This window comes from Aythya ferina (assembly GCF_964211825.1).
Source record: "Aythya ferina genome assembly, chromosome: 4".
Classification (NCBI taxonomy): Eukaryota; Metazoa; Chordata; class Aves; order Anseriformes; family Anatidae; genus Aythya; species Aythya ferina.
Window position 1 is genome coordinate 9,015,400 of NC_140300.1, and position 22,057 is coordinate 9,037,456.

The following is a 22,057-nucleotide window of genomic DNA, read 5'->3' on the forward strand; positions in this document are numbered from 1 at the left end:
GGTAGATTTGCTCTCCTCACTTGTGCATAACGAATGTGCTGTGACTTAATACCTTAAAGGTATTGCCTCAGATGCCCCTTTTTCTTCTGCTGGGGAAGTCTGGGTGGACTTTGAGTTCCTTCTATATTTCCGTAGGATGTCTGCAGGCTGGAGGAGACCTTAAAATGCACCGAAGTATCGGAAGAAATCCCAATGCAGCCAATGCACAGGAAACACCGAGCCTGGGGCGAGGCCGCACAGCTGGGGATGGGCTGTGCAGGTGCTAAGGGCACGCGCGGAAAATTGGATATGTCCTGAAACCCTCCGATTTATGGCCCCTCTGCAAACCATCTGCCTAGCACATGGCCCGTCGACACACACAGCTGAGAAATCCCACATGGAAACACAGCAGTCTTAGATGTGGGGTGAAAGGGACCATCCTAGTCATAAATACAGCACTGGGGTTTTGCAGGGAACCAAATATTTTATTCAGAACTGAGCCAGGAGGGAGACATTTTTTTGTTTTATGACCAAACCTGAAATTTTGGAATTTGGTTTCTACTGTGAAACGGGTAATAAATTTGTCAGGCACTGCAATTCCAAAATTGCTTAACTTCAGGTAGATCAAAGTGTTTGATTTCCATGAAATCCAATTTCAGCCTTGAAAATTATACACCATACGTATTACATTTTTGTATGAGACTGGAAGAAATTGAACCAAAACATTTTGGAAAGGAAATTCAAATTGTTCTTTCTGTCGATTTTCTATTTTATTTCCTTTCAATTTTTCTAGAGAAGTGAGATTTTGTACATCTCAAAGCAATTCTCCATGAAAATTCGTTTCTCAGCATGCTGGCTTCCCCTTACTGAAGGACACCAGTGGCCACACCGCTGCCAGAAACAAGCCATCAGGTGGGTCAGCGTTCACATCGGGAGCTGGGGATGAAAGCCCAGCCTGCAGCAGCTGCTGCCAAAGGGATGCTAAAAGGTAGCCTAAGAACAAACCACTGATCAGGGCGAGGAGGGCCAGCTGCTTTATCACTGCCTTGATCGATGACGAGCACGGTGCTGGCTGGGAAGACTTCTCTTTCATTAGGAGCTGTGCTCTGACTCATGGCTTGCTGCATCTGTGCAAATATATTCTGTTGACTTAATGCTGGTGTGGGTGCTGGGCTGCATCTTCCCCCACTCGGTATCGTGCAGGACGGCAGGACACCTCATTTTATAGGAGAGGCACATAAAAACCAACAGCTGTAAGAAGCTCATGGGTTTTCTCATGGGCTCTGGCAGAGAGCTCCCCCCAGCCCTGTGGGATCAGACTGTGGGCAGGCAGAGGAAAATGCAAGCAAAACTTCCCCTGCAAGGAAAAAGAAACAGCTTCACATCTTCTGAGCATCGCGGCTGGCAGGCCTAAAAAGACAAATTATTTAAGGAGGATTTCACCGAGCACAAGGATAGGTTTTCAATGCAGACAGCACAGAGCGCACCTGGATCTGCACCCACCTAACCACACCTCTGGGTGCCTCGTGGTGCTCGGCAAAAGCAACCGGGCTCCTGCAGCTCTTTTTACTGAAATTAAACCGACGAAGGGATCTCCAGCTGTGCAGCACCCGGGGGAAGGCGTCACTGCGGTGGCCGCGGTGGGGACGTGGCCATACAAGGCACCGTCCCCACCGCGCCGGCAGCCCTCGCCGTGGGAAAGTCTTTGATGTTACCAGAGCTCTGGGGCCGCACTTCCACCCCGGTACCTGATCTTGTAAACATCAGTGACGGCGCGGCTGCCGTGCACACAGAAACCACATCCTGTCACCCGCTCGGCAATCAGTGGGGCCATCTCAGTGGCCAGGACGTGGAGGAGTTGCGGCACTTGTCTGCTTGCTGCAAGGCAAGAGCAGTTCCCATCAGGGCGAGGGGCCACCTTTTTGCACCCTATGAACCCTTGGGCTTGTGGAAATCCACCCGTGTGCAGCCAGGGCTTATTTTTTCAAGTGGCCAAGGCAGGCTATGTGCATCAGCTGATGGTTTCTGCCAGCAGTTTTCCTCTCCACAGGAACATGGATCTGACTTTATAATTCATGCATGCCTGGGAAGTTCAATCCAGTCCCACTGGAGTAGCAAGCTCAGTGGGAGTTTATTTATTTAAAGCAGTGCATGCAGTAGCATGGAAAAAATCAAATCTATCAGAAACCATAAGTCTTAATCCTGAAACAGCCTCGCTTTTCGTAAAATATGGTCTAGAGAAACAGCTTTTAAAATGTGGCTTCCACTGAGCCTTGGCTTAGCGTTGCAATCCCCACAGAACAATATTATAGCATAATAATTAAAACATTTACAAAATGAAGATAACCTATGTCTGATCCAAGTTTCTATGGAAATTTGGAGGCTATGGAGTATGCAGCTGTTCCCATCTAATGCAAAGGTTGGCTGTAGCTCTGCTTCTGAGCACATTCGTAACTTAGGGGATAATTTATCTGCTCTGTTTACACAGTTCTCAGCTTGCACAGCCCTCGAGCACAACTTTTCTACGTTTCCCAAGCAAAAGGCTGCCTTACCCTCCCCTCTCAACCTGAGCAGTTGGTGTTCTCTGTGCTAACAAAACTCCTCTGCTGAGAGGTGTGGGTGCTTGCGCTGGTGCCACAGCCGCTGCCTGAGGTGCATCAGAGCACCCTGCGCTGCGGTGCCCACAAAGATGGTCCCACAAAAATGCTGCATTTCCCCTCGGTGAGGTGTCAGGCTCCTGTTTCCTCCCCACACGGGCTGCATCCCGTGCTGCCGCCCTTCCCGAGCAGCAGAGGAAGGGGCACAGCTGGCTGGCGCGGCTGCCAGATGTGCTGCCAGATGTTTGGCTGTGGGTATGGGACCTCCTGCTCCTGGGCTGAAGGTTCCTGCTAACAGGGTGCACTGAGCTCATGGTGAAGCTGAAAACAGGGAAATTTCCCCACATTTTGAGACCAGTGGCTTCAGGGCATTTAAATATTTTTATTTAAAGCCATGTGTATCCCTGTGCATCCCTGTCTGCTGTACACAAATTACGGTGTTAGCACTTTGCACACCTGCAGTTGAGGGGAGGATGCTGTGTGACAAAGCAAGAGGGGAGAAATGCTTCAGGAAGTATCTTAAATGTCACAGCAAAGGACTTCTGGGCTGATCCCACTTCACAGCACTTCATAAACCAGAGCAGTATGAAGCTGGGCAACCCAAGCTGCGAGCAGTGGAGCCCAGAGTCAACATTTGCCAGCTGCTCACATTCATGACAGGACAGGGTCTTACATTCACAGGTTTATCATCTCCAGTGAGCCTGCAGCTGATGCAAGCAGTTTTCATTTTGCAATGTGAAATGGCTAATGAAGAAAGCATTAATGACCGCTAAGCAAAGGAAGCTGGCCAGTGGAGCACAGCTCCAGCGGCCACACGATGGCCCAGGGGCTGCAAACCTTCAAACCTTACAGAAGCAACAGCAAAGAAACCTGCTCTTTGCAAAGGGAGAGCAAAGCTATGTCACTCAGGAGGGCACAGAAGAAAATATTTCAGCTGAAACAGTGCTGGTGTTTCCCATCCTGGACAACTATTTAGTAACATTCACCAAAAATTTGCTTAGCATTAGTCCAAACTCAAAGAGACAGCCTCAAAGTGTCAGGATTTGGCAGTCAGAAGGGAAAAAAAAAGAAAATAAAACCAATAAAACAAAACAAAACAAAACAAAACAAAAGCAAGCATACAAACAAACAAGAAACACCCCAAGCCCCAGTATTTTAATTCCTGGTCACATCGAACCAGTGCAGCACAGCTGAGTTGCAGTTGGGATGGAGGCGGTGATGGCTCAGAAGTGCCATTGATTTTGGAGAGCAGCTGAATCCAGAGGCCCTCGGACACTTCTCAGTGAAAATAATTTGCGAATAAGTATTCACATCTCATATCGTTAGAAAGCCGGTCAGAACACCAGGGAGCTCAGAAGCTGAGGTCAGTACCACTTCATATGGCAAGCCTGCACTTGAGAAGAATTTGCTCCATTCTGCACAGCCCGTCTCAGCACCCCCAGCCTGCTCATGGAAACACTTGGAGGAAAACGTGTTTCCTGCCATCCTGAGAACATTAATTTGGCTCGCATGTACTGTTGCAGGGGGTTGTGCCAACCAAGAGAAACTCTGCTAATAATTTTGTCCGCAGGGCTTGCATGTCCTGTATCACACTCTGACTGCAAGGGAACGTCTGTGGCATGTAATTACTGGGCATGTGTTTATTTTACTCCGATCTTCAATGTTTACAAAAGACATGCAGAGCAGAGAAGGGGGTTCTATTGTTTTCCTTTTCGTAGACTTCAGAGTACATAACATTCCTGGACAGATAGCTGGTAGTGCAGAGGGATGCGAGCCAAGGTGCCGTGACCCGAACCCTCCCGCCTGCAGGAGGTGCAGGACGCAGACACAGGCACCGGGATGCTCCGACACAGAGAAATGCCCCGTTCACCGCCTGGCATTTCCCAGCTTGCTGAGGAAGGTGGCAGGAGGAGGGACAGGCACTTCAAGTGACACAGGGGCGATTCCTAGAAGCAGACCAGCCGTGCCCCTGCTTGGCCGTGCCGAGGGCTCATTTCAGGCGTGCGGCTCCCTCTGTGCCTGTGCCAGTGTTTGCAGCAATAAATCGCTGCCTCGGCCGTTTGCATTCCTTATTCCCCACGGGAGCCCTGTTGCTAAGTCACACGGTTCTGTCACTGGGGAGCGCCTATGGCTTTTCCTAGCTGTTTTTTTTTTTATTATTATTATTTTTATTTTTATTTTTTCCCCCTTGTGGGTATCTTAGTTTCCTTACGTCAAATTCCTAAATTTCCAGCTAGGTATCATCTCACTTTTGGTCATCTTACCTGCAGCTTGGACAGGCCATGAGGATCCTACATCAGTCCCTGACCATCATAGTAATGGATGGGAATAAAATATGAATTACACCAGCCTAGATTAGGCAGCAAGTGTCCTTCAGCACCTTCAGAAATCTATTAGAGAGCAATTTGCACAGTGCTTGCTTTCTGGCTTGCAGAACACTCTCTCTCTCCCCCGTAAGGCCAATTTGGTTGTTTATGGGATTACACTTTTTTAAACCAAGAGCCTAAAAAGCTCCACACACAGTCGAATCTATCTCTACACAGATGATAGCTTCCTTTTTTATTTTTATTTTTTAATTACTAAAATTCCAGTAGAGGATTTTCTTTGTAACTACTTACTGCTACGAGCATTAAAACAGATCTGAAGTTAACCAGCGAGTAGAACAAATGTGAAGATCCTCGGCCTCTCAGGTCTGCTAAACCAGAAAACTATTTTCAAGGCAATCCAGGAGTCACAGCCCCCCGGGCAGGGCCAGCACCCTCCCTCGTTACAGCCTGGGCTCTGTGCGCTTAACGAGCAGCTGCGTGTGACCGCTGGGCTGGGAAGAGCTGAACGGAGCAGCTGCGATGCGGACGCATTCTGGGAGCAAACAGGGCTGTGATTTGCCTTCCCAAAAAGAGGGGGGAGAGCAGCGTGTGGGATTGCACTGTGAGCACATCCACTGTAGAGACAGGCGCAAGGGAAATCCGCTTGCAAAGAGGGAACTGGATTCAGACCTGGAACTGTAACAGCACGGGCACCAGCCCAATTTCTGGAGCACGTGCACGTCTCCGGCAGCATCACCAGTCCTCGCCGCGCTCTGCTCGGGCCAAGATTTCTACCGAAAGGGAAGATCATTCTTCTGTCATATGCGGAAAACAGACTGCAGAAAACTTCCTTGCAGCACGGAGTGCCTTCCCTGCTACAGACAGCCAGAAACGTCCAATTCACTTACAGCTAAAAACGAGTGCAAAGAGAACTTTAAGATTTTATTTATTTATTTATTTTGTCCATTGGATATTCAGTAAAAGAAAAACACAGCTTAAGCATCTGAAAATCTGAAGTAAGAGACTTTACTCTTGCATGTCGTGTGGCTGCCGGCTGGCTCCCCGGGAGACAGAGCTCACGCCCACGGCACGAGGCAGGCTCCCATTACATGGGGGGACAGGGTGGTGAATCACTGCTGACAGGGATTTACCCTCTCGACAGGGCAGGGTGAGGTCAAATAGCCAAGCCTAAGGCAGCGTGAGTGCTGCTGAGAAGTGTTTTGGGTCAGGAGACACCTCGTTGCCTACCTGCTGCTGGTCCCCAGTAACAGGAGCTGCTCCCCCAAGGGCTCTCCAGGAAGGGAGGGAGCAGATATCAGATGGAAAGGTGCTGGGTGAGATAAAAGAAGTCTTTCACAGCGCTGGCTCACAAAATCACAGAAAAGGTGGTTGCAAGTGACCTCTGGGGACCTCTGGTCCAGCTCGTGGCCTCAAAGCAGGGCTGGCACCAGCACCAGGTCAGGGCAGCTCTGGTGTTGCTGCAGGAATGGGACATGCCAAGGACTGTCCTCAAGAGGCTTAGAGCTGCTGATGAAAATAGCAGGATATGTAAATTACCTGTTCTGCATGGGAAGGTACCGGGGAGCTCTGAGCCCAGCCCAGTGGCAGCAGTTCCCATCTACCTCCCTTCTCATCCTCCTCGCAAACTCCAATGTGCAAAAGCAAAGCACCAGGGATTGCCCCCACAGTCTGCATCCATCTTCTTCTCTCCTTTTTTAATAAATAAAAAAAAAAAAAAAATCACATGCTGATTATGCAGTGATTTTGCCATTTTTCTTTGAAACAAAGCTGTCACGGAGAAAGCAGAACTCATCAGTCGTGCCAACAGCTAAGACATAAAGGATGAAGATTGAAGAATGGCAAAATAATAAAAAGCAAAGACACCAAAAACATCCTTAAAAAAGGGGGGACAAGTAGGCAGAGAGAAAACAGTCGGGCAAGAGGAAAGAAATAAGTGCCTTTTGCTTTTTTTGCTTTTTGGAGAGAAAAAAAAAAAAAAGAAAAAAAAAAAAGAAAAGAAAAGAAAAAAAGAAAGATCTGGATCTCAGTACTTACATCAGGGCATTAGAAGATCATTACATTTGCAGACACTCTGTCTCCCCCAGTACATTAGCAGCCCGTCCCCACACCCCATATAATATTTCCCTGGAGATGTCACCTTCTTTCATCACATCTGATATCTAATGAAGACATAAGAGAATTTAATAACAGCCTGCGCAGGGGAGATTTCTGCTCAGACAACCAAGGGAGCTGCTGATGTGTTGTTACTGGAGATGCTGGAGAAGGATAAGAATGACCAAAAAACCATGGGGAGTCAAGTTCTGGAGGTCGTGCTGGTGGATCCACTGATATCACCCCAGCCAGCCCGGAGTTTGTACTCACCAAGGCACAAAATCTTTCCCAGCTGTCCCAGGTTGTGTTGTCTGAGTGAGTTCAGGTCCCAGCACTTGGCTCTACACGTTTACACGACTCCTTGCAGGGGGACACCCGCCCCGAGGCAACAGCTGGATAAGCAAAGTGATCCAAGCAAACTTGCACCCATTTCGAGCTCTCTTGCTGGATGTAACGAGATGTGTCTGGATTGCTCACAAAAATCTTGCCCTGCTTGGGAAATGGGCCCCCGCAGGTACCTGGTTGGGCCCCATGGGAACACGCACTTGCACAAGAAGTGGAGTGTTTTATTGCCCATCCCTGATCGTTTCCACACCCCAAATTTTCAAGACTGACCATTAGTTTTGGGTGCTTAGACTGAAACATTTGGGGGGGCTGATTCTCTTTTTAAAAAATTTTATTTATTTATTTATTTTTGTCAGGAGGTGAACAAGTGTTTTCAGAGCAGCGGTCTCATATAAATAGTCTCAGATGAGAAACCCCCGAAATTAAGGTTGCAAAAATAACATGTCACTTTTAAAAATTATGGCAGGTTACAATAAAGCCGGCTGACCTGATGGCTGTGCCTTGAGGTTCCTGTATGCGTTGTTCGTCCGGTGCCTGCCAGGTCCCTCCTCAGCCAGTTCTCGCTCTGCTCTTACAAACCCACGTTCACGTACTCACTTTGCAGAGACATACTGGAACATTTTTATGAGGGCTTTTATTGCCGGTGAGGGAAGGCAGGCTTCACTGCAAATTGTTTATGACTCTTCTCAGGTGTGTGTTTAAACACAGAATGAAATAAGCCAAGTACAGGCAAATGCTTGCTTGCAAACACGTTTTGGATGCTCCAGCAGCACCCCCGTGACGAGCAGCATGAAAGCTTTGGAGCCGCCTTTTAGCCATGAAGCACAGACCCTCACGCACGCAGGACGTGGTGGGCCCTGGCTCTCCTGGCAAGGCACAACACCAACACAAAGTGCTCGGGCACAGGTTTTGCCTCCACATGGCCATTGCTGCTTTTCCCACCATCTTAAAAAAAGTTTTAAAATGGTAACATTACTTTTTAAACTCCTTCATATTGAAGATTTTGACATGAATCTGGTTGGGGCTCAATCCAGATGTTGCTGGCAGCTGCATCAAGGTTATCTGTAAGTGAAAGCCTCCGGAGCTTTCACTCCCCCTTCTCTCTAAATGTGTGAATTCAGTTTTTACTACACTAGAAATTTCTCAACTTTTGCTTTTCAGCTATCTAAAGTAAATTGCCAGATTTCTTATGTGCTCCAAGAGATTCCTTCTCAAATGAAGCAGGGATGGGACTTGCTCCCGAGCTGTTTTCGCCCAGTAACACAGTTGTATTTCCCTTGTTCCTGGACTCCCTGGGCTCCTCTGCCTCTGGAGACCCGTCCTTGCACCTCAGGACCTGGGTCACCCACCTCTTTGTCACCCATTTCTGCGTCACCTACCTCTGCCACTCAGGAGGGTCCCCAACACCTTGCTGCCGGAGCACTGAGCCACAGGGAAGCAGAGGTTTGCAAAGCCCAGAAATAGTCCTAGGGAGAAGAGAAGAGAACAGTGAGTGTTGGCTACCTGGCAAAGCTTCTGTACATGTTGTCGCGGTGGAAAATGCCTCGGAGGTCACATTAACGTGTAGGCTCATTGCTACGGACTGGCTCGCGTCCACCCCACCAAGCACTCTCTGAAGGACACAAGCCATGGTCATGCTTGGCAAAGGTCTTTCCTGAGCTCCCTGCAGAGCTCCACAGAACCTGGGTCAATAACGATCACATCCTGGAGTTCTTTTTTTGTGTGTTAGTTTGAAATTCTCCAGATAATGAAAGGCACTGCCAGAACTGCACGTCCACAGAAGGACGTGACAGTGTCTTGTGTTCTGCATCATGGCGTGAAGGTCAGTGGGCATGAGGTCTCCTAAGATGTTTGGAGGACTGTCCAAGGTAGAGCCTGGTCCAGCTCATGACAGGTTTTTCCGTCTGGGCAACCCTGGAAAAAGCAGCCTGTCAGTCGTGCCGAGGTTTCTTCTTGGGAGAAACCAGTTGGTTTGCTCCAGAGCAGAGACAGGAGGGAGCTCATATGCATGCCGTGGAGACAGCCGGTGAGCAGAGCCCTGGGGGGAACACAGGCAGCCAAATTGGCTGTGCAGACAGAAGGTGCTTTCATATCCCTGTCTTGGACGAGCGATGCCATTTCTCTGCACCCAAACCCTGCAGGATTGGCACTGTTGGTCCCTGCTGCCTCCTGGCATCGTCACAAGCATCCGTGTCGAGGTGTCTCTGGCACGTGGCTGTCAGCCGCCTGGAGCTCCTCCAGCTCTGGAGCATCCCCCAGGTGAGGATGATCTCCGTGCCTTGGATCTACAATATTTTAGCTACTTTTAAAAGTTAGTACAAAGGTATTCTTCTTTATACATCTCAGGTGCCCTAGCCTTTGATTTTGGGCCTGAATAGAGTTTTAGACTTAGTTTTAACCTTAGCATGAATGATACATAAAGCAGCCTCTTAAAAACAAGCTGAATAGCACTTAACTGACTGATTCCAATAGCTCCCCATCCTATTTACAGCCCGTGTTTTCAATATTGCAGTTCTGGCTGAAAAGCAGCATGAGACAGCATTATTCTCTATAATACACACTCTATTTACAGTAATACATGAAAATGTTTACTTTAAATTACAAATGTAATTATAAAGGTATAATTACAGATAAGACTGTGCCTCTTTGAGCCACCTCAAATTACAGCTTCATGTTATAACAATAAAACAGGATCAAATTAATGACCTTGATTAATTTCATTATGGAGCGGAGCGAGCGCCGCTCGGTGCAGGGTGAGCTTACTCTGCCTGACCTCGTTTCATCCACGCTCTTCCCCTGCAATCGAGGCGAGCCCGATAGTGCATCAGGTGAGCCTTTCCTCCCCCCGACGTTGCCAAGCGATCGGCTGCAGGGTTATAAATGTTGAGTGCTTAATACACGGTACACGGGGAGCACAGATTAACTTTTTTTTTTTTTTTTTTCCCTCTTTCCAGGTATTAAGGGACCTGGGATGGCTCAGCTGAACTGCACACAAATAGAGTTTGGAACCAGAAATGAACCCAGATTTAAGGCAGCCAGCAGTGCTTGTGTACAGACTGAACTGATTTGTTGTGCATGTTATGTGCTGAGTTGCAAAACCTTGCTATATTAGTGATTTAACTGGAGGAACAATTTGATTTGTCATTACCAATAGGGATGGAACTAAATTAGTCTCCCACATACTCTACGCTGATGAGGTCATGCTTAGATTTCCCTTTGTAGATTCACATTCGCAATACTTTTAATCACTGGTAAGAAACATAACATGAGTAAAACTATTATGAAACGCTGGAGTACTTTCAGAGGGGTTTAGAAACCCGAGAAAATCGTAGAAGTCAAAATCAAAGATAAGCTTTAATATTCAGCCCTGTGTTGTACATCTGATTAAATATTAATTCACAGCAGTATGTTGGGTACTTACAGTCAAGTTCTCTTGACCCATTTGAAATGCACGGTCACGTAAATGAACCTGGCATTTGAAAAAGGACAGCCCCGCAGACTCTACTTAAATCTTTTCTACAGTTCTTGCTTAATTAGTGGCCTGACCCTGCCCTTATAAGTTGTTGACTTGATCAGTGGCGTGGAGTTATGAAAACACTGCTGTAAGATAGATAAGCAAGCTTTGAAAAACACAGAGGCTCTCCGCAAAATATTTTGTTCACTTTCTTTTTCTTTTTCTTTTTTTTTTTTCCCTTAATCAAAGGACAAAAGGATGGCAACCAAATTCTAGTTTATTCAAAGAATTTGGCTTTTTACTGCCAGTAGCAGAGCTGCAGTACATATGGGAACATGGGGAACTAGTCTGCTTTCTAGCTAAAAAAGAGGAAAAAAGAAAAAGCCACCGGGTGGAGCAGCTCCCTGAACTACTTAGTGGGAGATGATGTGGGAAAAGAAGCAGATAGCTCACAGTCCAAACTCAATGCTGAATTACCCAAACCATAGCAACCCTCTTTGGTGTTTGCCTGTTGTTGGGGAACTTGGTGGGAAGACAGTGCAGGCTAGAAGAGTTCTACTTCATCTTCTGCTCTTCCCCTTCTCAGGGGGTACATGACGTCCTTGACCATGGCCAACACATCCACAAACATCAGTGAATGTTGGCTACTCTCAGCCCCTGTTTTGACTATCAAATAAATTCAGCACTGGGGTGAAGCCACCTAATCCCCATCCACAGCCATTCCTTCATTCCAAAGCCTGGTACTGACATTTTTTAATTTTTTATTTTTTTTTTCTTGTGAGAAACTGTTAATAGCATTTTGTTTGGTATCACTGCTTTGATGTCCCCACTTAAATACCACATTAATTCAGAGCTCCCCTGGGTGGATGAGTTCACAGTATTAGTTAACCTCTTCTGCTGGAAGTCTCAAATATGATTTAGAAATAATTCTGTGCATTGTGACGGAAACAAACAAAAAAAATCATCATTAATTACAAGTATAAATAGGAGGGATTTCTATCATTAGATGAAACAGAATTCAGATGCCAGTTCTTTGCATTTCTTTTGCACTGCATTAAAGCAAATTTTCAAATTCTGCATGGTCTGCCTAACAAGTCTCCTTTCTGGTAAGAAACTAAAGGCATTTTCCGGAATGCCTGTGAGCAATAAGCTAGCTGGATCCAGGAAATATTTAGATTTTGATCCTTCTTTTGGGAATAGAAACCGAGCCGCAAAATTTGGGAACACCCAGATTTCCTTACTCCTGTCAACTTGTGAATGGTTTATTACTAGTTTAAACTCCTTTAAGCCATCCTTCAAGGTGTTTTTGATCACATCCACGAAAGGACCAAGGTCAAGCTATGTGAAGAGCCTCTCAGATGCCACGTGCAGATTTCTGGCTTCTCACAAAGAACATGCTTGTGGGGGCTTGACCATCTACACCTTGGCAGTGCTGAGGAGCCTCTCTTCCCAACAACTGCTACGTGTTCCTCAAGCACAAAAGGAGGAACATGGTGACTTCACCACCCAGTGCCAGAAGGTGGCTTTTTGCTGGTGGTAGTGGTCTTTTCTGTGTAATATTAAAGATTACACCTTTATATTTTTAATCTAATTACATTTTACGTTGTAATTCCAAGTTCCTGTCTCTAACCAGTCAGCTGCATGCCACAGTCACCAAGGCCCAGACGTGGTTCCATGCTCATCCTTCTGCCCTGTAAATCTCCAGCCTGGTCCTGCACAGGACTGAAGGTGCCATGGAGGCCATGGGGTCACTCCTGTGATCCTCTGACCCTGTCCATGGGCTTGCAGGGCCTGGAGCCCACATCTTTGGTTTGGGGCTGAGTTCTGCAAGTGTTGGCCTGTTGTGTAAGTGGAGAGCACCACCACCAGACACAAGGCACCATCTTACCACCATGCTGCTGCGGTGGGCTGAATCCCAGCTTAATTCCACTGCTGGTCGTCTTCTCAAAGGAACAACAAACACCTCCTTTGAGTGGACAGGGCTGCCACCTGGAGGCACCCCAGTTTTCCTGCAAGGTCAATGAAGGGAGGGAAGCACCTCAGTGAGACCGACTGCAGGCTCCAGAGGTGTCTGACTGGGTTGTGTAGGACATTTACAGAGACACAGTGTGTAGGGCATGCTCAGGAGACGGCCATTTTGGCACCTAAGTTAAATAGAGGTTTTGTGCTGGAGGCCTCTCTGAGGCTCCAGATTTCACTGGGGAGCAGGGTTGTTATTTCCTGCAAAGCCAAGCAAAAGTCTTCTGGGGGTTTCTTTCCAAGGTCCAGGTTCAAGTAGGACCCTGCCACCTACCTTCCCATTGACCTAACGCTCTGTTAGATGAATAAGGACTTTCAGCACTTCCATCTTCCCCACTGAGCACAGGCACCTCACAAACTTTCTTAAAAGCGACACCTTCAAACAAGTTTTCTCTGGTCAATACCAGCAATTTCTCCTTTAGCGCCTGCTGAAAACGGAGTCTCAGAGAAGCCTCAGCACTGACCAACAGCACTGGGCTAACACAAGGGCCAGCACTGTGCACGGCTGGGTTGCAACAGGGCTTGTGGCACTGCAGTGGGACGTCAGAGCCCATGCTGACCCGCTTCTGACAGCGTGACCAAGAGGAAGCAGCCTCAAAAGCATTACATTGCTGCAGATTTCCCGAGAAGTCAGTGGCTAGGTGGAAAGAAGAGGTGCAACCAAGTACCCAGCAGTTCCCACAGCAGTGAACCTTCAGCCCAGCCACCCGCTCCTGCCCTGGCTGTGGGTTGCTGGGTTTTGCCATTTGCAGAGCAGATTTTTTGTGCTGTGATTTGGGCAGCAAATTAACCAAGTGAGAAGGCGATGGGAAGTCATGGTGGGGTTTGGTGGTCCTGCCACCTGACCCGGTGTGGTGGCTGGCCTGCTTTCTCTGGCACTGCGACCGCAGTTTGATTCTGGGCATTTTGCCGTGTGCAGGGAGGATGGATCTGGACACCGTCCTGCCTTTTGGGCTGTGCCTTGCTCCACAGGTGGCACTTGGGGCACTGTTTGTGAGGAGATGCCCTGAGCACACAGAGGTGGAGCAGTCCATCAGCTGGGGAGCAAACAAGCGGCCACCTTTCCATTTGCCCAAAGAACAGAGCTCTACTGTCACCCCCAGAATACTGGGTGGACAAAAGGTTTTCCCCAAACCTCATAGTTAGCATGACTCAACACAGGCTGATTTCCAGAGAAGAGGCTGTTTTAACTCATTTCCTCCTAGTCCAGCAGCAGGAAGCCTGTCTGTAGGAAGCTTGGGTTAGACCATCACAATGTCAGCAAAAGCAGGCAAAAAAAAAGAGAGAGAAAGGGAGGGAGGGAGGGAGAAAGAGAGAAAGGTAAAAGAAAGAAAGAAAGAAAGAAAGAAAGAAAGAAAGAAAGAAAGAAAGAAAGGAAGGAAGGAAGGAAGGAAGGAAGGAAGGAAGGAAGGAAGGAAGGAAGGAAGGAAGGAAGGAAGGAAGGAAGGAAGGAAGGAAGGAAGGAAGGAAGGAAGGAAGGAAGGAAGGAAGGAAGGAAGGAAGGAAGGAAGGAAGGAAGGAAGGAAGGAAGGGAAAGAGAAAGAAAGAAAGAAAGAAAGAAAGAAAGAAAGAAAGAAAGAAAGAAAGAAAGAAAGAAAGAAAGAAAGAAAGAAAGAAAGAAAGAAAGAAAGAAAAGTCTTCTTTTCTAAATCTGCCTTAGTTTCATTATTTAATAAAAATTCTTATGAAGGATATGAATTTTTAGGTGACAGCAGTCTAATAAATTTGCTATATTGGCTACAGGACTCAGTTCTGACTAGTTAACTCAATAGAGCAAATCTTACCTTTTGTCTCACCTGCCCATTGCCTTGCTCCTAGTTCTGTGTTGGCTCCAGTTTGAGTGGTATCTGCTGACAACCGTTTACAACAGGGGACATTGTCCATCTCCCCCTAGGTGTGTTTCCTCAGTTTGCCAAGACTTGGGCTTCTGTTCTCTGTGCTTTTGTGACCAAAAGCTTCACGTAGAGAAACGGAGCTGAACTCAAAGCAACCAGCTTACCAGGGTAATTTCAGAGTCCGAACCCAAGTCTTCATTTGAATATTCATGGCTGCATCTCTTCCTGCAGAAACAAAGACCTTGCTGGGCAAAATTTCTTCTTGGTGTCCCCACTTTGCACGTTGACTATGGAGTCACAGGAGGGCTCAGCCTGGCTCCCCCCACATTAAGTGAGGGAACTTAATCTGAAGCAGAGGGCATTAATTCACAAGCTCAAAGCAGATGTGCCATCTCAGTGCCCCTCGTACCGGCAGCTCTGTCTACACGCTGCTGCACAGCAAACCACTGCCAGCAGGATTTTGCCACCTTATGTTCACAAACTGCTAATGTGCAAAAAACAATTTTCTCTGGTTTGTTTGAAAACATTCAGTGCCTTTTTTTTTTTTTTGCATATAAATTTTGTGTGATTTGTGTCTCACTCCTACCAATTCAGCTCCAGCACCTTATCAGGGCTGGCCCCACTCCCTCCATTGGCGAGCAGTGTCTTTGCAGCCAGGGTTTTGTTGCCAATGCTAAAGGATAGCCGATTTTAAATCCCTTTTCCTTCTGTCCTGAAGATGGGAGATTAGCTCTTCTTCCTCTGACAGCTGCTGGTAAAACTTGGTCATAGATTTGGAGGCACCAAAACATAAAGGGGATGTAATACAACCAGCATGCAGTGATTTGAAGTGCAAATATTGAAAAAAAGCCTTAATCTGAAATCTATTTACTTAGTACTTCTTTTAAAAGGAGTGAAGATTTCCCTTCCCATAAAGCAGGGGAGCTTTCACTCAGCACAGATTTGTAGCAGTCCTCTGAGTGGAAGTCAGAACATAAACAGGAAAATAATTTGTGTTTTTCCACGTAAAATGTGCTAAAGATAAGAAAGTTATCTCTTACTTTCTTACTGCATCAATGCTGTAAAGATGAGTGGCCTTGTATGTTCAAGGGAGGGGCATTTGTGCTATTTAACTTGGGGATATGGAGGTTTGGTCATTTCTCAGAAATTGCAATCTCTTCAAAAACAGAAGAAAAAGAAAAAAAAAAAGAGAAGAGAAGAGAAGAGAAGAGAAGAGAAGAGAAGAGAAGAGAAGAGAAGAGAAGAGAAGAGAAGAGAAGAGAAGAGAAGAGAAGAGAAGAGAAGAGAAGAGAAGAGAAGAGAAGAGAAGAGAAGAGAAGAGAAGAGAAGAGAAGAGAGAAAAGAAAAAAGAAAAGAAAAGAAAAGAAAAGAAAAGAAAAGAAAAGAAAAGAAAAGAAAAGAAAAGAAAAGAAAAGAAAAGAAAAGAAAAGAAAAGAAAAGAAAAGAAAAGAAAAGAAAAGAAAAGAAAAGAAAAGTTGTTGTTTTATTCCTGTCTCAGTTTGAGGGATGGAAAAGGCAATAGCACATTCCCCATAAGAGCTGTCAAAATGTTACAGAGCAATTCTCAGAGTCCATATGGTTTTCATCAAGAGACAGTTTCTACATCCTCTCGATGTACCATGAAAACCCAACCACTCTGCGAATGCACTGCCCAGACATACCATAACCCATAGCACTGCAACGATAGCCTTGGGAAGTAAAACGGCACGTTGGGGCTTCCCTTGGCACAGTGCAGGTTCCCTCAATAATTCACCTACAGATGGTGAAACCCAGCACTGAGTTCCAGCAAGACTAATTTGTGCTTTACTTTGTTTGCAGGCTTTTCCTCTCTAAAGACTCTCAAGTCTAAAGACTCCTGGGCCAGGAAACTGCCTAAACATCTCCCACTGCTGCTTTCCCCTGTGGATGCTCTCCTACAGCTGCCCAAAGCCCAGCAGCTTCCACCTCGCCTAAAACCTCCCATTTCTGCCCCAGATGCTTAGAGAGGAGTGAAGGGCTTCACTTTTTGGAATAGGACTGGGGCACTTCTAGGGTGTTACCTGGCAGGTTTCCATCACTTGCTGTTCCCACAGGTGTCACAAAAAGAAGCGCCAGGCTACCCACCCGCACCACGCTGGCTGCCCTTGCTATGATGTCCCTCGTGACGTTTCCTCGCACAGTGTGGGCTCACTGCTCCAGGCTTCGGTGGGAGGCAAGAGGAGGGGATGTCCTCCAGAAGTGAGCTGGAGATCTGTCTGCAGAAGGGCAGCTGCACAAACCTTCAAAGACTTTTTTTTTTTTTTTTTTTTCCCAGTGACAAATCAAGATTTATATATTTTTTTCAGCCCTGTCCTTATTTTTAAAAAGAAGCCCCAGTGTAATTTCCATGGTAATCAGATGAAAGCTTGCAAAATACATTTCCTTCAAGATCTGGGGGCATGTACGAAGTGGAGTCCGGGTGACCTGTGCCGTTGTCGGTGACACACACCATTTACATCCACGCAAATGGAAACCTTGCCCATGCTGCAGGCGCATTCTTTGCTTTTCCCATGCTGCTCGCGGGGAGCTGGAAATGTTTGATGAGTGAAGTCTCAGCGATGCATTTCAGCAATAATTCATACACTATACATAATTCAGGCACCCGCCGCAGTCCCCCCGTAACACAAGCTGTACGGCGTGTACACACAAGGCCAGGCACTAGCTTTAAGGAGGCTCCAGGCACAATCTGCAGCAAGAATAAGTTTGATCCGTCTCCAATTTGCACCTGCCAGATCATGAAGGGAGCTAATTGGATTAAAATATTGTAATTATCATTTCATTTACGTGCGGTAAAACCTTAGGGAAACATTTTAAATAGCAGAAAATTTCAGGATGTAGTCTCTGAAGTCTGCTTCTTAAAAACGTAATGCTCTTGCTTTGTCATTGCCTGAGACTTTTTTTTTTTGTTTTCCTAGGAAAAGGCAAGCTCAATGAGGGATGTGCATATAACCGGTGTAGCACACACACAACACTGATGGTTGGGTTCATCAGGGCTGCTTGGGTGCCTCCTATATCACTAGTGACTGTACCCAGCTCTTAAAGGACTGGACCCAGGAGTGCAGAGGACAGCAAGGTGCAGGTCACTGGGGCTGAGGAGCATCACGTCTTCCAGGACATGATGTGAATGGCCACCAGGTCCACAGCAGCCCAGCGTGGCCTCTGGGACGGAGGGCAGCAGGGGTGCCATGGGACGTCTGTGCTGGTGGCTGTCACCACAGGGCAGGGAAACGACACACACATGGTGCTGGGCACTCACAGGGCTGATTTCAGAAACTGACGAAACAGAACACAAGACAGGCCCAAAGTAACCCAAAGTCTCCTCACACCTAGCGGGTGCTCTGTAGGGGAGGTAACTCACTTTGTGCAGAGCTGAGGATGTACTTGTCAGGTTTACAAGCCAAACCTGGGCTTTCCCAAGTCCTGTATTGGTTGAAGGCCTCAACCTGGATCAGGTGTGGAGCCTGGATCAGGTGTGGAGCCTGGATCAGGTGTGGAGCAACTCCTATGAGGTGGGTGCTCAACAGCAAGGCCCATGCCAGAAACTGTCTAATTACCTTCTGTATTCCTTCTGTGACACGGAGTTAAGAATAAAGTCACAGCCACAATGAAAGATAACATACAACATCGCTGTGCTCGTGTTTTCACAAAAGCCTTCAGGTCTGCTCAGGTCTCCCGTGGAGCCGGCACGGAGTTGCTGACCCAGAACAACCTCAGGCCTCATTGCATGGCCAGGCCTAACAGTGGGGACACGTGTGCTCATCAAGAGCAGGAAGGTGGCAACAGGAGAGCAAATACCATCTTCACAGGAAATGAAATACAATTTAGGGGACTGCATTAACCCCTCAGATGAGGACACAAGGCTTTGGAAGGTCTAGGTTGCAATTCAGGCCCTGCTCCTGTCACTGGTGAAGCACAGGAGCACACGAGGGCAGCTCTGGCAGCTGCCTCAGCACTTTGCATGAGTTTTGGCAGCCCGGAGCCTGCCGTTGACACAGTTACCTGATCCCAAGGTTACGGTTTCTTTTTTGAAGCAGCCAACTCCATGCACAATACATGGAGCTGATGTTCAAAGGGCGGGCACCCCACCCAGTCTGGAAGCCGGAGACTTTAAGACACATCCCATTAGACAGGCAGAAATCAATGCCTGCTCGGCCATTAGTCATCCGGGAAACCTCCGCCTCGTGAGTCAGCCCAGGAGCCTGGCACAGCTGGCAAGCTGCAAGGGAAGCTCAGTTTGTTTGCTTCCACCCCCACTAAGTGTCTGAGTCGAGTGGCACAGGCAGCAGGCAGCCTCCTTGGGAAACGGCTTGGCAGGGAACACGACGTGAAATCGATTTCTGGTCCCTCCGAGTCACATCTAAGTGTCTAAAGAATATTTGGCTGTCAATTTCCATCTCTCTGGAAACAGAGCTAAGAATCAAGTCTCACTGAAGCAGGCTACCCGACGGTCTTCTGTTAAGTGCACAAAACCAAGGAAAAGAGGGGGAAAAAAGTAGAATCTGAAAAGTAGAATTTGCCATTTACACAGTTTTGGCTAGTTCTCCGAGCTTCAAGCCAGCCACATATGCTACATATAGAGGAATTTCAGGATTGTGTCTGTTTAGCATTGACTTTGCTCTCCTTAGCCAAACTGCGTGCAGGAAGCTCAGCCTTCCCAGGCTTGAGTCGCTAACACACCTGTGCACGCAGTCCGAGCATCCTCCGTGGGGCTGGGGCGTCCACATGAGAGCAATCACTTCACATCCCCGCCAATTCCACGTCCTGCTCGGGCTGCAGACACACACTGGAGATTTCAAGCCTCCACACTCAGATGGTGTTGATACAAAATTGACTTTGCTACAAAAGACAAAGCGGGTCAATGGAAATAAAGCTTTCAGCACTCACTTGCTGAAGCCATGGTTTGTAGCCATCGTGTTTCTGTGAACCAAGGGATTTAACCTTTGCCTCTTGGAGAGGAGAGCAGCCCATCAGCACAACTTCTGCTTCAGCTTCCTTGAGATGAAATAGCAAGTTTCCATCTCTGTAGTTATGAAGCTTCTGGTTGTCCAGCAGAGCTGCTAAGGGCAGCACCGAAGCTCAAACCAGCACACAAAGCCCTGAAAAGGCTGGGAAGCCCAACACCAGCTGGCATCACCCTGTTGGCCCACCCTGCAGCAGAGCTGGCTGGGAACCACCATACCACGGACTCCCCCTGATGGTGGATGGCTGCAAAGCCAAAACCTGTCTTATTTCTGAGCTAGATGACAATCAGAACGGTGGGGTTGGCAGGGACCTCTGTAGGGTACCTGGTCCAACCCTCCTGCTCAAATAGAGCCACCTAGAGCAGGGTACCCAGGACCTTGAGCAGGTGACTTCTGAAGATCTGCAAGGGGTTCTCTGGTGGTGGTGGTGGTCTCCTGGGCATTGTGTTCAAAAGAACCCAATTTTAAGCTCTTAGCTGAGTTTTAATCCACTGTTTCCACCATTGGGCTGTGGGGGCCTCTGAGGCCCTACCACAGCCCCTATTATTCAGCAGACATGCAGGTGATGGTTGGAGCTCTGTGCGTGTTGCTTTGCTTCACCAGTGACACAGCCTTAGTGCTGTGCTGGCTGCTGAGGGACACCTGAAAAACTCACAAAGCCTCCTGAAGCACTCGGTGCCACCCATAGCATTGAGTCCTGCCCACCTCCTGTCCTTGCAGGGTCCCAGGGACATCCCCAGCAGATGGCATCCCCAGGGAGGGACAGCAGTGAGATGTGCCTTGCTCGGTGATGGGAACGGGGAAGGAGGGGGAATGTGGCTGGGATTTTAAAAGATAATCCTTAACACAGGGAGGAAGGCACATCTCAGCCTCCTCCTGGGTATGCCCCAACTCTGAGCTGCATCAGGTTCTTGATGTTTCACAGGGACAGACCAGCAGGAAGGAAAAGTTTGAAGTCTGATCACAGGGATGTAGCTGAGCAGCCTGGTCCCCTGTGCTTCGGAGAGGGCACAGACCTGGTGAGGCAGCCGCTGCCTGCTGCCCTGCAGAGGGCTCAGCGGAACGGCTCGCTCAAGGTTACAACGGATTAAACTCTTACAGCTCCACTTTCCCATGTGTGGTTTAAATTTAAATGCTATAAATTTCACAGTGAGTTATTAAAGCCTTCTTGGCAAGGAGAGCTCAGCTCCAAAGGAAGAAAAAAAAATATGTTCTCCGAGTTTGCAAACCCACGGGGAGGCCTCAAGGCAAGGGGCTGGGGAGATTTCCAAGGGGTGGGCAGGGAAGAGCCGAGGTGTTTCACAGCATGAGCCCCACGAAGCTGCCAGCTGCTCACTGGGTTTTGTGGTCGGTGCCGTGGTCCCACACATCATGCCCAATGCCATGATACTCCCGGAGCAGCAGCCGTGCCCCGTGCCGTGCGGCACATTCGATGGGACGCCCAGAAATTTGGGGGATGCTCGTCAGTGCCAATTAGCAAACAAGCAGCACGGGAGGCCTCGGAAAGCCCTAATGCCGAGGAGGCCCATGCTATCCGTCTCAACATCCTTTGCAGCCGCCACACGGTGTCACACCAGCCCCGCCGCTGCCGCACTCCGTCACCAGCTGCTATTTTTAGGGACAAACCAGCCATTTCCAGCCCCACAATGGGGTGAGGCGGCCGGGGACCGGGGAACGGGATGGTGGCAGCAGGGAATGGGGAGAGGGGATGAGCGTGGGCCGTGATTTGTCCCAGAGAGGTTAGAAATGGCGATGTTTGCTGCTTTTATCCCACCCGGGGAATTGCATCCTCCCCAAAGGGCCTCGTGCTGCAGCTCGGAGGCACTGCTGGGCTGTGGGGCACTGGAGATGTTATTGATTTCTCACACGAGCAGCGATGCAGGAGCAGCACGGGAGGGGGACTCGGGGGCACCAGGACAGACACCAAACCCCACAGCCACACTCAGGCCAGGTTAGCAAGGGGACAGCAGGATCCCCAGTCCGGGGTGAAATGGGGAAGCTCCAGGAGTGTCACAGCAGTGGGCGAAGCAGCTCCCTCCTGAAAGCACTGCCTCCCCCTGAGCTACCGAGCCACCAGAGGGGGAGAAATGATTCGGCTCAAGGACTTGGAAAGGAAAGCTCTGCTGCCTTTTACATCTGAAACGCTTGCTTTGCTGGAAGATGACTTTGGGATGCAGTACGGGGACTTAAAGGTACTCGGAGGCACCAGAAGAGAAAATACACAAAGCAGAATCAGCCCCTGGAAGCTGCTGGGTGTGAGGTGAGGGCTGCAGGTCACAGCCCAGCAGCGGGTCCGTCGCTGATGGGGATGGGGTTAGGGGCTGAGGTGGGAAGGGGCAGTGTTAATGCCAAGACCTCCAGGCTGCAGCTACCACACTGCAGCCATGGCCTACATCCTGCAGCCCTGCATCCCCCTGCTGCCCAGCACAGG

General features: G+C 48.3%; 1 protein-coding gene across 4 annotated transcripts in view; it reads left to right on the forward strand.

The window, feature by feature from the left end:
* Positions 1–12,925, forward strand: part of LOC311436431 (uncharacterized protein) — a gene marked incomplete at its 3' end in the record, with an annotated part of 39,973 nt that extends 27,048 nt beyond the window's left edge. For 2 of the 4 annotated variants that reach the window (XR_014692839.1, XR_014692843.1), the window contains exons 6-7: positions 773–891; positions 10,294–12,925. Of the gene's footprint in view, positions 1–135; positions 221–772; positions 1,820–10,293 lie in introns of those variants that run through there. The other 2 variants (XM_084518594.1, XM_084518596.1) reach the window with 2 other exon arrangements.
* Positions 12,926–22,057: the final 9,132 nt, after the last annotated feature.